The following is a 13,853-nucleotide window of genomic DNA, read 5'->3' as shown; positions in this document are numbered from 1 at the left end:
GATCTCGCTCCCGGCATTACAGAACGCTGATCAATAATGACGAAGTCTTATAAAATACAAATTCCTTGTCATGGTGTACCGTATAAATAAGAAATTTTATTATTTATTTTATTTTAAAATTTTAGTCCTGTGTGTAAAAGAGAACGAAAATCATGGACCAGCGTTTTTCACTTAAAGGCTATTTTTAGGAAAAAATCCTGTCAAAGGAAATCAAGTGTAGATAAACCAGAGATGATTCATTCAAATGATAATAATCGAATACATTCGATTACTTAATTCATTCTTAACATATTACAATAGAGATGAAGAAAATTCAAGAGAAGGTAATATAAATGTCTAGGCATCTTCAGGGCTTATGGCCTGTCATTGGCTGATTTAAGTGGCCACTTTACACACTGTGTAACATTCACCTTGTCTACAAAAATTTGGACAAGCTCAAAATATTGTTGATAATAGAAGTCTAGGCATCTACAGGGCTTATGACCTGTCATTGGCTGGTTTAAGTGGCCACTTGACACACTGTGTAACATTCACCTTGTCTACAAACATTTGGACAAGCTCAAAATATTGTTGATACCACCTGGTCCATGAAGAAGTATAGAAATTGAAAAAATAACATTTTCATTTTCTTTCTCTTTAACTTTACATTCATCAACAGATAAAAGAATTGAAGGAATATATATGTTCAAATATGGGCAGAATGGTAAATGTTACACAGTGTGTACAGCGGCTGCTTAAACCAGCCAATGACAGGTCATAAGCCCTGCAGATGCCTAGACTTCCATATTACCTTCTCTTAAATGTTCTTCGTCTCTGTTGAAATATGTGAATGTTTACAGCTCCCCTGGGAGTTGAATCCAGTCCCTGTCTACGAAAATTTGGACAAACTCAAAATATTGTTAATTAATTAGTAATTGTACTAAATGAATGAACGAATAAATGATTTATTTAATTAATGAATCGAGTGAGAACAACGTGCAAATAAAAGTTAGTTACTTCGATTAGATCGATTGCAAATAGAATCATAAGGATTTTGGGATTATTTCAGAAATATCTCTGTAAGTACCGATTATTGAATTTATTAAATTACTAATCATTATATGAGTAAATTCATGACTAGCCCAACCCGTCATCCGTGGTTGGATATTGTTACCATTGACATTAAGAGGACACGCGGTGTGACTTTACTTTAGGCAAACGTATTCCCGTATTTTCTCCCTGGATTATAACACTAGAGCATTGATTTTTTAAAACACTGTAGCTATTTATTATTGGCATGTCTCGATTGTTTTTATTTTTTTGATAAATGATTTATTATGGGAACTACGACAATCTAAAACCCTTAAAAGCCCTCATTTTAATTAACCGTTTTTGGACATTCATATATGATAAATATTTTTTAGAAACGGAAAAGGTACCGGTACTGAAAATTTCATTCTGATGCTTTCTCAAAAATATAAAATCGGTTCAGTTTTGGAGTGTGGAAAATGGAGCAGCGGAATGTCCAATTTTTGTTGGACATAATCAGTCCGACGTGCATTTGCTTTTTGCGCAGTATCGGGGAGCCATTTGTGAGAGAGTGACTAAAAAGCAATTTTCAAATACGAGTACTTATTCATTAAAATTCTCAGCCACCGCCTATCCTCTTCAGTGTGTGATTAAAAAAATGGCAAGAAATGTATCACCCTTTCGCTCCGAACTCAAGTGGCTTAATTTTTATAAGCTCCTAAACTTTTAATCTCTCTCAATTCTTTATAAAATTCTTCACAACCTTTGCGCTCCAAAACATCTTGCTGGAAATTTCATTTACCTATCTGATCATGGTCTTTTGCTTCGCTCTACTCAGGAGAGAACACTTTCCATTCCTCGACTTAGCACATCATTTTTCAGCTATCCCTTTTCCGTTCAAACTACTAGACTTTGGAATAAGCTACCACTTCATATAAAAAATGCACCTTCTCTAGCAACCTTTAAGAAACGCCTAAAACATTTTTATATATCCTCAGAATCCTGTACTCTCTAAACTAAACTATTTTTTTTTTTAATACACATTTTTATCCTATTTTTTTTTCCCTGGCTCCTCTTTTTCTCTCATTCTAAAATCATTATCTGATTCCACGTTCCTCATCATTTAATATGTATAACATATTGTACTTTTAAAAATGTCCTTGTTAAAAAGGAGCTGTTAGTTTTAATTAATTGTATTATTTTTATTTTATGTAGGTATGTATCTTTTGAAATACTCGCAATCTCGTATTTATGGTTTGTCTGTTTTTTCGGTTGGCTGGAAGATATTGCTTTTAGCAATAAGACCGCTAAATTACATATTCTCTGTACTTCAAGTTTTAAATAAATAAATAAAATTGCTTGATATTTTAAAAACTATCAGACGACAGCCTTTAGAGGGATGAGTAAAGATTTATCAAATTAAATAAGTAGCTTTTAGCTGGTTAAGTGGTTTCTATGTAGATGAAAATATATTTTTAAATAATAAAAAAACGTCCAGGTTATTCAAGCTTGGTAGATGTTTATTCGTTAATAAATCCATTACTCTTGTCGCTTTGTTCCACTGTTTCCATGTAAAGTTGTGCATACAATTTAAAACGGAATCCGATGCTAGGGACCGTTTGTCAACTGCACAACTAAATTGGATTTATGTGAAATCTGGCGGTGACAGAACTGTCATGAATATTGTTACGTCATGTCACGTAATAAATACGTACCTACATTATACGGCATTCTAGAACTTGCATGAATACCTCTGTACCTAACTTAGTTCTACAGAAATCTACTCGTATGAACTATACGATGTAATACGTCACCAATATACCATTATATACTATAGGTAAAGCGATCCTCAGACAGTTTTGAATACCATTTTAAACAATATTTTGAATATGTTTAAATTTTATTTTATTTTTATTTTATTTTGGAAAGCCAACAGATTACAATGTTTATTAATTACAGTGTAGGTTAAATTATATATTAAGATCCAATTACAGGCCTTCTCGTAAGCTAAAAGATAAATATTACTAATAAGAAGTTAAGAATAGATATTAAATTTAGATATGTATGTACATTTTACAGTGCGGATAACATAATAATAAGTATACATACATATGCAGCGAGTATAACATTTGCGATTATTATTGAGCCTTATAAGAAGAACAACTTAATTGAAGAAAATAATAATTATAAAAATAAAAAAAAAACTCAAAAACTAAAATAAAATAAAGTGTTATAATAATTAACCAAATATCAAACTCACATACACATATACATGTACATATCCATACACAATGTAACTGCACAGGTAGGTATTTCGGTTAAATAAGATATTATATAAGAGAATATTAAAAAACATATTTAAAAAAAATAAAAAATAATATTTGTAGATAGGTTGGATTTACTCCCTAAGGAGTCATTAAGATCTAAATTTCTTGCAACAGAGAGGCAAAACATTTTTAATAAGGAAACATGGAAGTTTAGGAATTTACAAGGTTCATGACGTCACAATAATTTTTTTTATTTTTTACGATAAACATGATAATAAAACAGAGTATTAAAAAAACAAAGCATAATTACATATGAATGAAAAACATATTAATAGAAAAATAGTAAACAAAAAATCCGACAAAGGCATGGCCTGTTCGTGGGTATACAAGAAAATGTTAATGAATTTTTGCTCCTATAGTAAATAATTATCAAGGCCAAACATTTCGCGTTTTTAAGAAGACTAATTTTTTAACAATTTTGTTTTAAAGTTAAATATAAAAACATTTCTCCACAAAGTCCTTAAAATACAATAAATTTTTCTAAATCCATTAAAAATATTTTTATCAGAACTTGAAGTGTGTGATATTTCCCTATTGTTCATTTTTTACTGCTGTTAAAGTATGTATCTATACTCTTTTATTATCCGTATCACATTTTAACTAAGCAAATTTAAGAACCACTACGTAATATGCGTAATTCATTATAGTTTAATATTGTTTAACGTTACAGTGCCACGCAACTATGTGAATCGTGCCGACAACTTTTGTTACGTGTGTGGTGTGTGGTGAAGTGACTTTCAAGTCTCAAAAAAGAAATATAACGCCACATTAAGTTATGAACTGTACTTTAGGTGCAAAGTTGGAGATCAGGATAAGGTTTAAGCCTCACATATCTGCCGTTTACCATGTGTTGAGGAATTTCACTAATATCAGACATATTGAATCACACTTCTGAACTACTGTTGGAACCTTAAAAGAGACAAGCCAGCTATGTAAAATAGGCAAAAATTGAATCATACCTAAATTTCTAAGTTATTGTACCTTATATCGGTAGTCAGATGGCAGAAGGGACCATCTGACATTGTTATAAATGTCCAGGAGAGCTAAAATAAGACTTTGTGTCTTATTTATACTAAACTAAAATATTTTAGTGTTTTGTCTAGTTTTCAATAATTATTTACCTTTTTAATTTATAAATACTGGCGTCGTTTACTTTTTTTCTATGAGTATTTACAGAAATATTTTAAATTGTAAGGCAAATGATCCATTTTGCCATCAAAATGTTTCTGATATTAGTTCAACTGGTCCATTTTTGCTACATTTTTTACGTTACCAGAATGCGATAATTTTTTATTTTTTTTATTTAACTTTTGTACATAATGTTATTTGTACATTGGCGGGCTTATTGCCAAATGGCAATTTCTTCCAACCAACCAATAAAATAAAAGTTTTATTTTTATAATTCAAGTTACAGAACAGAAAAAAAGATTAAAAAGCTAAAAGTACATAAAAATAGAAATAAACGTATTTGTTTATAAATTATCTTAAATGAAAACTATTACTCAATGGGAAAAAGGAAAAAAAGAAGAAAGAGGAAAAAGGAAAGGAGGAGAGATTAAGGAAGAGAAAGGAGATGTTTTTTCGGACGTGATTTAAACAGAGATAATGTAGTAACATCTTTGATGGTGGGTAGGAGATGATTCCACAGTCGAGCCGCATGGACACTATATGAGTTAGAAAAGAAAGAGGAATTGTGGATGGGTATTAAGAGAGTGCCTTGAGAATTAGAACGAAGAGGTAAACCATAAACTGATAAGCGTTGAAATTTTTCACGCAGGTATATAGGAGCGTTAGGACTATGAAGTACATTAAACAGAAGTGAGAGGGAGTGGTAGTCTCTCCGCTGTCTAATTTTGAGCCATTTCAGTTGCCTACGATAATCAGAAATGTGGTCATATTTCCTAAGACCAAAAATGTACCTTATGCATGTATTCTGAAGTCGTTTTTCAAGTAAATTTTCAAGTTGTGCTTTTACCATCACCCAATTTACTCACCGGTTGAAGTTTTTTCACCATTATCATCATCATCATTTCATTTTCGCACCTGATGGTGCATAAGGAACTGCATTGGTACCTCAATCGCAGTGTATCACGATCATTGTTTGTTCATCATCACCATCATTCCCTTTCCGCACCTAATGGCACATAGGGCACTGTATTGGTATTTGTCAGCCTCGTGACGTAGTGGTCAGCGCGTTTGCCTACCATGTAAGAGGTCTTTGGTTCGATTCCCGACATGGTTGACATCAAATATTTATTTGATTACATACCTTATATGCTGACCAAATGTGGCCATTTAAACCAGCCAACGACAGATCATAAGTCCTGTAAATGTCTAAAGTTCCATATTCTCCTCTCAAAAATGTGTTCCCTGTGTTGCAAAAAAATTAGAGGATATTCATGATTCTTCATATTTTTTATATGAGAGTTGAAAAAGTTCGTCCCAAAAGTAATTCTCAATGAAATCATTTCGTTAATAAATTTACCCTCCGTAGCAAAAAAAAGATAAATTGTAGGATTCAATCAAGACGGAGAAGGGCGGGGGAAGAAGTCAATACAAGACTTAGATTAATGAGTGATTGAATATCTTATAACATAATCACCTAGCTGAAAATAACCGGCCAACTTATTTCTTTTAGATTCCTTTTCTTCCCTTAATTCCCCTTTCTAGCTCCCTCCACCAGATGCAAAAAACACGGTATTCTTCTTTTTGTTATTATTTGTTTCTCGATTTTTCAAATTGTTTTTTGACCCGGAAAAAAAGACTAAAAGCTTTCCAATTAAAAAGTATTTCTTACACATTAAAATATTTTCCAGTTTATTTATTTGTTTACGCTTCGTCTTTCTGCAAAATAGATAATGCTCTCAAGTTAACACTATGACTTGGCTGCTCTCAAATTCAGATTGTTAGATATTTCAATTAAGATGCAGAACCTATTTAAGAAGGGGAAATAGAAGCCTGGGTAACAAAACTCATGATCTGTCGTTTGCAGGTTGAGGTAATTACATTTCATACTTTTTATCATTTACCGTTCTGCCAATGTTTGAACAACCATATAACTTTAATTTGTCCATGTCTAAGACCAGCAGGTTAAAGCAACACACTTTTATAGAGAAAAACTGAATTTTGACAAAATATTATGCATGTTGTACCTATGTTTGAACAAGCATATTTGTGTTGTGTATTTTTTTAATACAGTGGTGAATTCGCATTGTTGAATTAAAAATACATAATTAATTTTTCTGGCCAAATATGCCTTGTGTCGTTCGTACTCTTTTTCGACGTTTTGGATCGCATTACAGGGTCCATCATCAAGGTTAATGATAACCCACGGCATAGTAACCCAATCGCATCAAGGTCGATGATGGACGAAAATACATTCCTCTACATATTCGAAACCATTTTAAAAACCGTGGATCTTCATGTCGGTTTCAATCATGCAAAATTTTCAATTTCATATAATGCCATTTTAATTTAATTTAACTCTCACTCTCACAAACATCAACAGATGAAATAATTGAAGGAATATAGATGTTCAAATATGGGCAGAATGGTGAATGTTACACAGTATGTAAAGTGGCTACTTAAACCAGCCGTCGACAGCCCTGTAGATGCCTAGACTTCTATTTTACCTTCTCTTAAATGTTCTTTATCTCTGTTGTAATATGAAAAAACAATATTTCCCTTAATCCACTGTTGTCAAGTTTTAAATATCGTATCGATTTCACTCCACAGCTCCCATTTTTACAAGAACAGCAAAAAGACTTCACTTATTAGCTCTATATATTTAGTTAACACTGTTAAAATAAAATGGTAAAAGATTAAATGGAAAATTATGCCTTGATAAAGAAGCTTGTGTAACTTTCGGGAAAAACGGTCGTGGAAAAAAACAAAGTTGTTGTATATTTAGTTCTACTAAGTTATTCGTATTTTTTATTTTCTCTCTATCTATCCTCACCTCTGTTGTATACACCATGATTTGGTTTGACACACGTTTTGTATATCGGAATTATGTTTCCAATAATCATGTGTTCATTGTACTATACGACATTTCTTAGGCATCCAGTTGTTTACTAACTGAGATGGATATGTTCTCATCATCACTATGGCAGCGTCATCTGCATGGCGTGTGATGTTAATAACCTTATCTCCCTCAGTAGATTCACTACTTTTTTTTTATTCTTAAAAGCGTTTTTTTATATATATTTATTCTGCTTGTGTAAGAAAAGGTTTTTGGCGTATATATTGTTGTGCTATATTTGTTATTTATTTATTTATTTATCCTGTTACATTGTTTGTATTCTTTTTTTACAGAATAATGTTCCCTCACTGGGGTGTCCCGTGCCGAGGGAAACATTTTACAAAATGTAAAACATGCCTAAGATTAGCTATTTAACAAAGTTAACGAAATAATAACAATAAAAAAACGTAATTAAACCAATTAACCTAATTATAATTAACATAATAAAAAATAAAAAACAAAAATATTCATAAAAAACTTAACCAATTTATATAGACTAATTAATAAAATTCATAAACAGTGCATACATTTTACATATTTGGCTTGATCCACTCATCGATCCGTGCGCAACCCACCTCCATTATCCATTTCTTAATAGCAATTTTATATTTTGAGAATTTACTTATTGTCCTTATGGATAATGGAAGTTGATTGTACACTTTAACCGAGTAGTAGGTCAATCCTCTTTGACCGAAGGTTGTATTTTTTTTTTTTTTTTGCAGCATCAGGGTGGAGTATCTAGTAACTCTTGTATTTGTATTTACAAAGGTGTTAAACTTGCTTTGTTTCTTTGTTGTTCGCAATATGTGTTATTTTCTAAATGTTAATATTATTTATGTCCCGAATTGAGTTGTTGTAACTCCTGGGAATGTAATTTAACGTATTATACTTGTAAAATACTTGGTGTTTTATGATTTTTAAATATTAAAAAAAATTATATTATAATGAATAACCACAAAATTAGTGCTTCAACTTAAAATATTAATTTCATATTATGATTATTTGAATTTATGACTAATCATTTGGATTTAGTGGATAACTCACAAATGCTGATTTTGATGTTAACTAGTTGTAATACGATATGTTAATCCATTTATCAATTATATAATATGATTGATCACATGAATAAATGACCTCAGTCGAATGAGACCACCTCTAAAGATTCCAACGTCTACTTTACGATTCTGTTTTTTCGCACATCTTTGGATTGTGTTAACATTTCTTGTGGCACGAGCAAGGAACAAAGTATGGCGGTAGCTTCTGCTGGTAATCCCCCTTGGCCCAACCCTTAATCCAGCCATTCATCATACCTCATTCCTCTGCCCTGACAACTGTTGGTAAGGGCCTCGCAAACAGGACTGCCACAAATCGAAAATAATATACATTAAATTAAATTTTAATGAAAGACAACAATTTCAGATTAGGTGGTTTTAATTTATTTATTTTGTTCATTAACGCTCAAAAGGCATTTACAAAAAATAAAATACATGCTAACATACTAAATAATAAACACAGAATATACAGAAAAAATATCTGAAATTAGTTAGAAAGGATAAAATAAAAAGTTTTACAAAGTAAAAAAAAAACAATAATTACAAAGGTATGCAAGAAAAAACAGTAAGCATATTTAAACGAAAAATTCAAATATAAAAGCTTATTAAATAAATTCTGTAAAGCAAACGCAGTAAATAAAGCATTACGGTAAGCAAGAAAGACAAGTTTTAGTTAAATTAATAAACAAGCAAGCATATATCATCGCGAAAAAATAAGAAATAAAATTAGGTGTTTTTGTACAAAATTAGTTGTTAATATTTTTTTTCGATGTTCCTGATTTAAAAACGTGCATAATATCAATATACGAGTACCTTACCAGACAATCAGACGCCATAATTTTTTATAAGATATAATTAATTTTATTAATTATAATTTTCGTAATAATTCATCATCATCGTTCCGTTTCCGCACTTAATGGTTGTATGGACACTGCATTGGTACACCAATTGCAACGTATCTTAATCATTTTTGTTTCATGAAGGTAAGGGTGTAAAAACACATTTAAAAAAAAAAACTTCACGTCAACCATATCGAGAATCGAATCCGAGACTTCTTGCATAATAGGCTAACGCGCTTACCACTACACCACGAGGCCGACAAAAACACTAATTTTTTATATTTTTTTTTTGTTATTTTTATTTTTATTTTCTTTTATTTAGGAAACATACAGTACAGTTACATAGTTTAATATTTTACACAATTAGACTAAATTCTTATGGACCAGTGAAGTTTCCATATTATAAAGCAATTATATGTAAGGTTAATTATGAAAGTATAAAAAAGATAAGGAAAAAGAAAAATATAAATGAAAGTTGTTTAAAAATTAAAATTTATGTGAAAAAAAGTATATTTTAAAGTTTGTAGTTTGTAGTGAGTATTTACAAATGGAAATAATATTAAAAATGAAGAAAATTTGTAAGAATAATTAAAAATTAAGAATTTAAATAAAGAATGAAAAACATGCTCAGATGATGTAAAAATAAAATAAAATAAAAAGTATAAAATATAATGTTTTAATGACGTGTTATAATTATAGTATCCGAAATTATTATGGTTTATATTATCATACAAGATATCATTATGAGCTTGTAAAAGTCTTGCGAGTTTTGCAGAGCACTTTGGCAAATTTGCACTTCCCGTTTTCATGGTTGAAGTAAAATGACTTTGAAAGGGTTGAGTAATCGGTATGCACTTACCCTACTTACGATGTACGCTACATATGACGGCTACCTATGTATAGATTTAAGCGTACATTTATGTTCAGTATAAGGAAGATCTGCAGTATATGAAAGAAGTACCTGAAAGTATATGTTACAGAAAATGGGAGCTTTCAAAAAGAGCTGGGAGTGTGGCTAAGAGTAAGGGGCGCCACATTCAACAGTATGAAGGCTGTCTGGAGATGGGATACTTACTCAGTGAAAACCAAATGTCGCTTTTATAACGCCTGCATAACACCTCTTCCTCTCTATGGATGCGAATCTGATTGCGATTTAAAAAAAACTGAACAGTTTTGGTTTAATTTATACTTGTGACTGGATTTTTTAAGTCAATTTTCTATTAAAAGGTGTTAAAAGTTGAAAACCTTTTTTAGTGTCATCGGGACATATAAAAATTTGTACAAAAATATTTATTTTTTTAATAATTTACTTTAAAAATCTGCATATCGATATGCAATCTCGTAAACCCAGAATTGCGCGTGCACATAACGTTATAATCGTATGCCAGTGACGCGAGTGATTTTCTTTAACTTTACATGAGAACGGTTTCATTTTTTTACGCTTTATGTCACAACTCAATAAGTATTGAAATGGAACATTTGATACTTGAGTTAGTTATTTTTTTATTTATAAATCATATAACACAAAGTTTTTACAAGAAACAAAGCAAGTTAGCCTTTACAACTAAATATAGAACAACAATATATACGCCAAAAACCTTTTCTTACACAAGCAGAATAAATAAATAAAAAAACCCTTTTAAGAATAAGAAATAAGTAGTAAATCTACTAAGGGAGATAAGGTCATTAGCATCACATGCCATGCAGATGATGCAGCCATAGTGATGATGAGAAGATATCCATCTCAGTAAGTAAATATCTGGATATCTAAGAAATGTCGTATAGTACAATAAACCCATTTTTTTTAAAAATAAATATTTGCGTTCTTACGATTTACCCAAATATTGAATTTTAAGGGCCATTTTCAACGAGTTGTAAATAACTCACTATTAGAAAATGGAATTAAGTTGGGGTAGAGTGAGACTCTAACCACGGACCTTTGGTTCCTGAGTCCGAAACACCAGCCACGGGACCACAACCCGATTATGAACACATGATTGTTGAAAAGATAATTTGGATATACAAAACGTGTGTCAGACCGATCATGGTGTATACAATAGAGGCGAGGATAGATAGAGAGAAAATAAAAAATATGAATACATTTTTATTTAAACCTGGAATATGAAGCCTTTATAAAATCATTTCAAGATAAAATTAAAAAAAATGTCAATGTCGCATTTTCCGCACATCCGTCGTCGTTCTACGATCACGACGATATGTAGGTACAGATTTACCCTCTCGCTTTTCTGGGACTTAAACGAATTTCAGCTTCGGAGGGAGAGAACGATGATAACCTTTATAGGTCACCAGTTTTTGTTGTACCTAAATTGGCGGAGAGACCTTTGCCGGAATACACGGGTCGGAGCTAGGATGTAGTAACTGGCCCCCGCGTGCTGGGGTGGTACAATCACGACTGCAGCAAGGAAAAATACATTTTCCTATCAAATACTGGCCAACGATATGTTTCGGTATCTCTTTGCTAGGAAACTAACAGTCAAAATTAGTTAATTTATTTATTTATTAGTGTATACACGGCACAAATGACTTTTATAAACATAAACATAAATACAATTAACATACTGTATTCTATTACAAAATTATGAAATAATATAATAACAGTATATCCATGCATATTACAGTTGTTTTATAAATTTTCTATTTAATAACTTTGGGACTTTTATTTATTTATTTATTTATTCAATCCAAATTACAAAATTAAATATTTATGAACTTATTAAGGCTTTTTAGGCTATGCCCGTGTCAAGCTACAATAAATAACAATAAAAATACATAGTAAAATGAATTAGATCAAATTATAATGACATAGAATCACAATCTAGAAAAAAAGGTAATTGTAATAAATAATCAAATTCCAAAGAATACAATGCAAAAAAGATAATCAGAAATAATTTTTAAAATATAAATTATATAAATTAATCACACATAATCAAATATACAAAATAGTGGTATCATTAAAATCAACAAAATAATAGTAAAATATAGTAGTATTTTAAAAAAATAACACAAAATAAGAGCATGATTTAAATCAACAGATAAAGAATATATATATATAAAAGCATAATTGAAATGATAATTGAGTTATGTTTTCTAGAAATTCCCTCAATTATAGTAAGAAATAAAGGAATAGGAGCAATAAATCATATGCCAAATAATAGTACGTACTAAATTATATTAAATTATACAAAATACTTAACATACTTAGGTAGAAAAATAATAAAAATAAAGATAACGCGGTATGCAATCTTGAAATAGGTGAATTCAAAGCATAATTGGTGGCAGCAATATCTATATGAAATGGGACATTATGTCGAGTAGTCCTAACAAGTATTCGGAATGAAATCATGTTTAGCAAATCATGTATAGTTAATTTATTTTTATTTAATCAGAGATGGAGAAATGGTTAAGAAGGTAGTATTGGGTCTAGGAGCGTACAGGACGGGATAGGGTTTATGACCTTCCATACGAAAAAATAATCCACCCCCTTAGTATATCAATCAAGTTGGGATTGAATGGATTTATAAATCGTCGGTTGATTTTTTGAGGGTTTGAAAAATACGTATTTGAGATATGACTTTTTTGTTTTGATTAAAATGTGTAGTTATTTCAACGATACTGTTGTAATACGGCTAGCCCACCACAAACCGCACACCGCATCAGAGGATATAAGTCTTTTTAGCGGTGCCCACATACACGGAAAATTTCCTCGTTGTCAAACGAGAAAAGCTGCCCGAAGGAGCTCTCTGAAATCTGGTAGCCTTAGCATCTTTGTGCTGAAAGAAAGTAATCCAGACGTGCATAATATGTACTTCAATGGATTGAGAAAAGATGGAAGTGAATTTTTTACTGACTGGGATTAAATTGATTGGACAAGGTCAATTCGCCGAAATGATTACAAAAACAGTCGTAATGCAATTTAATATAGTACAAACCGAGTTGTGGTCCCATGGTAGTATTGTGGGCGCACGGACTAAAGGTCCCAGGTTCAAATCCCACTCTACCACAACTCGATTTCCATTTTTCCAGCACAAGTTTTTTATGAATTTTAGGAAATGGTCTGAAAATTTAAACATTTGAGTAAATATTAAAAATTCAAGTATTTCTCTTTAAAAAAAAATTAAAATAATAACAATACCTTCTTATTATTAGACTAAAAATTAATAAAAACTTATGTACGGTTCACAGTCCATAATCGATGACACACGCGTGCTAAAACAATTCACCTGAAATAGTGCGATGACTGAAAAAAACAATGTCATAATTTTCTATGGAATCCAATACAACATATAATGCAACATACAACATATAACTACACGTGGACCAGACCATCTAGGAATTTAGCAAAAACATGTGTTTGCACATGTGCGATACTGCGACAGTGACTAGTGACTACGAAAGCTACCCTCCGGATATTGTTATCTGTTATGTTATCCATAGTGTTGAAGTGCTTTATCTGTTTAGTTTTTTATTGTTAACTTTTTAGCACGAACACTTTACAAATTTACTATTATGCTCAATGTTTGTTTTTGTAAATTTATTGATAATTTAAGTTGCCAGAATTTCACTCGTCCATGCATTTTGTAGCTGC

This window comes from Micrasema longulum, unplaced genomic scaffold, assembly GCF_059751315.1.
Source record: "Micrasema longulum isolate JH-2025_06_02 unplaced genomic scaffold, ASM5975131v1 h1tg000319l, whole genome shotgun sequence".
Lineage (NCBI taxonomy): Eukaryota > Metazoa > Arthropoda > Insecta > Trichoptera > Brachycentridae > Micrasema > Micrasema longulum.
The sequence above is the reverse complement of the archived record's forward strand: the minus strand, read 5'-3'. Positions refer to the sequence as shown.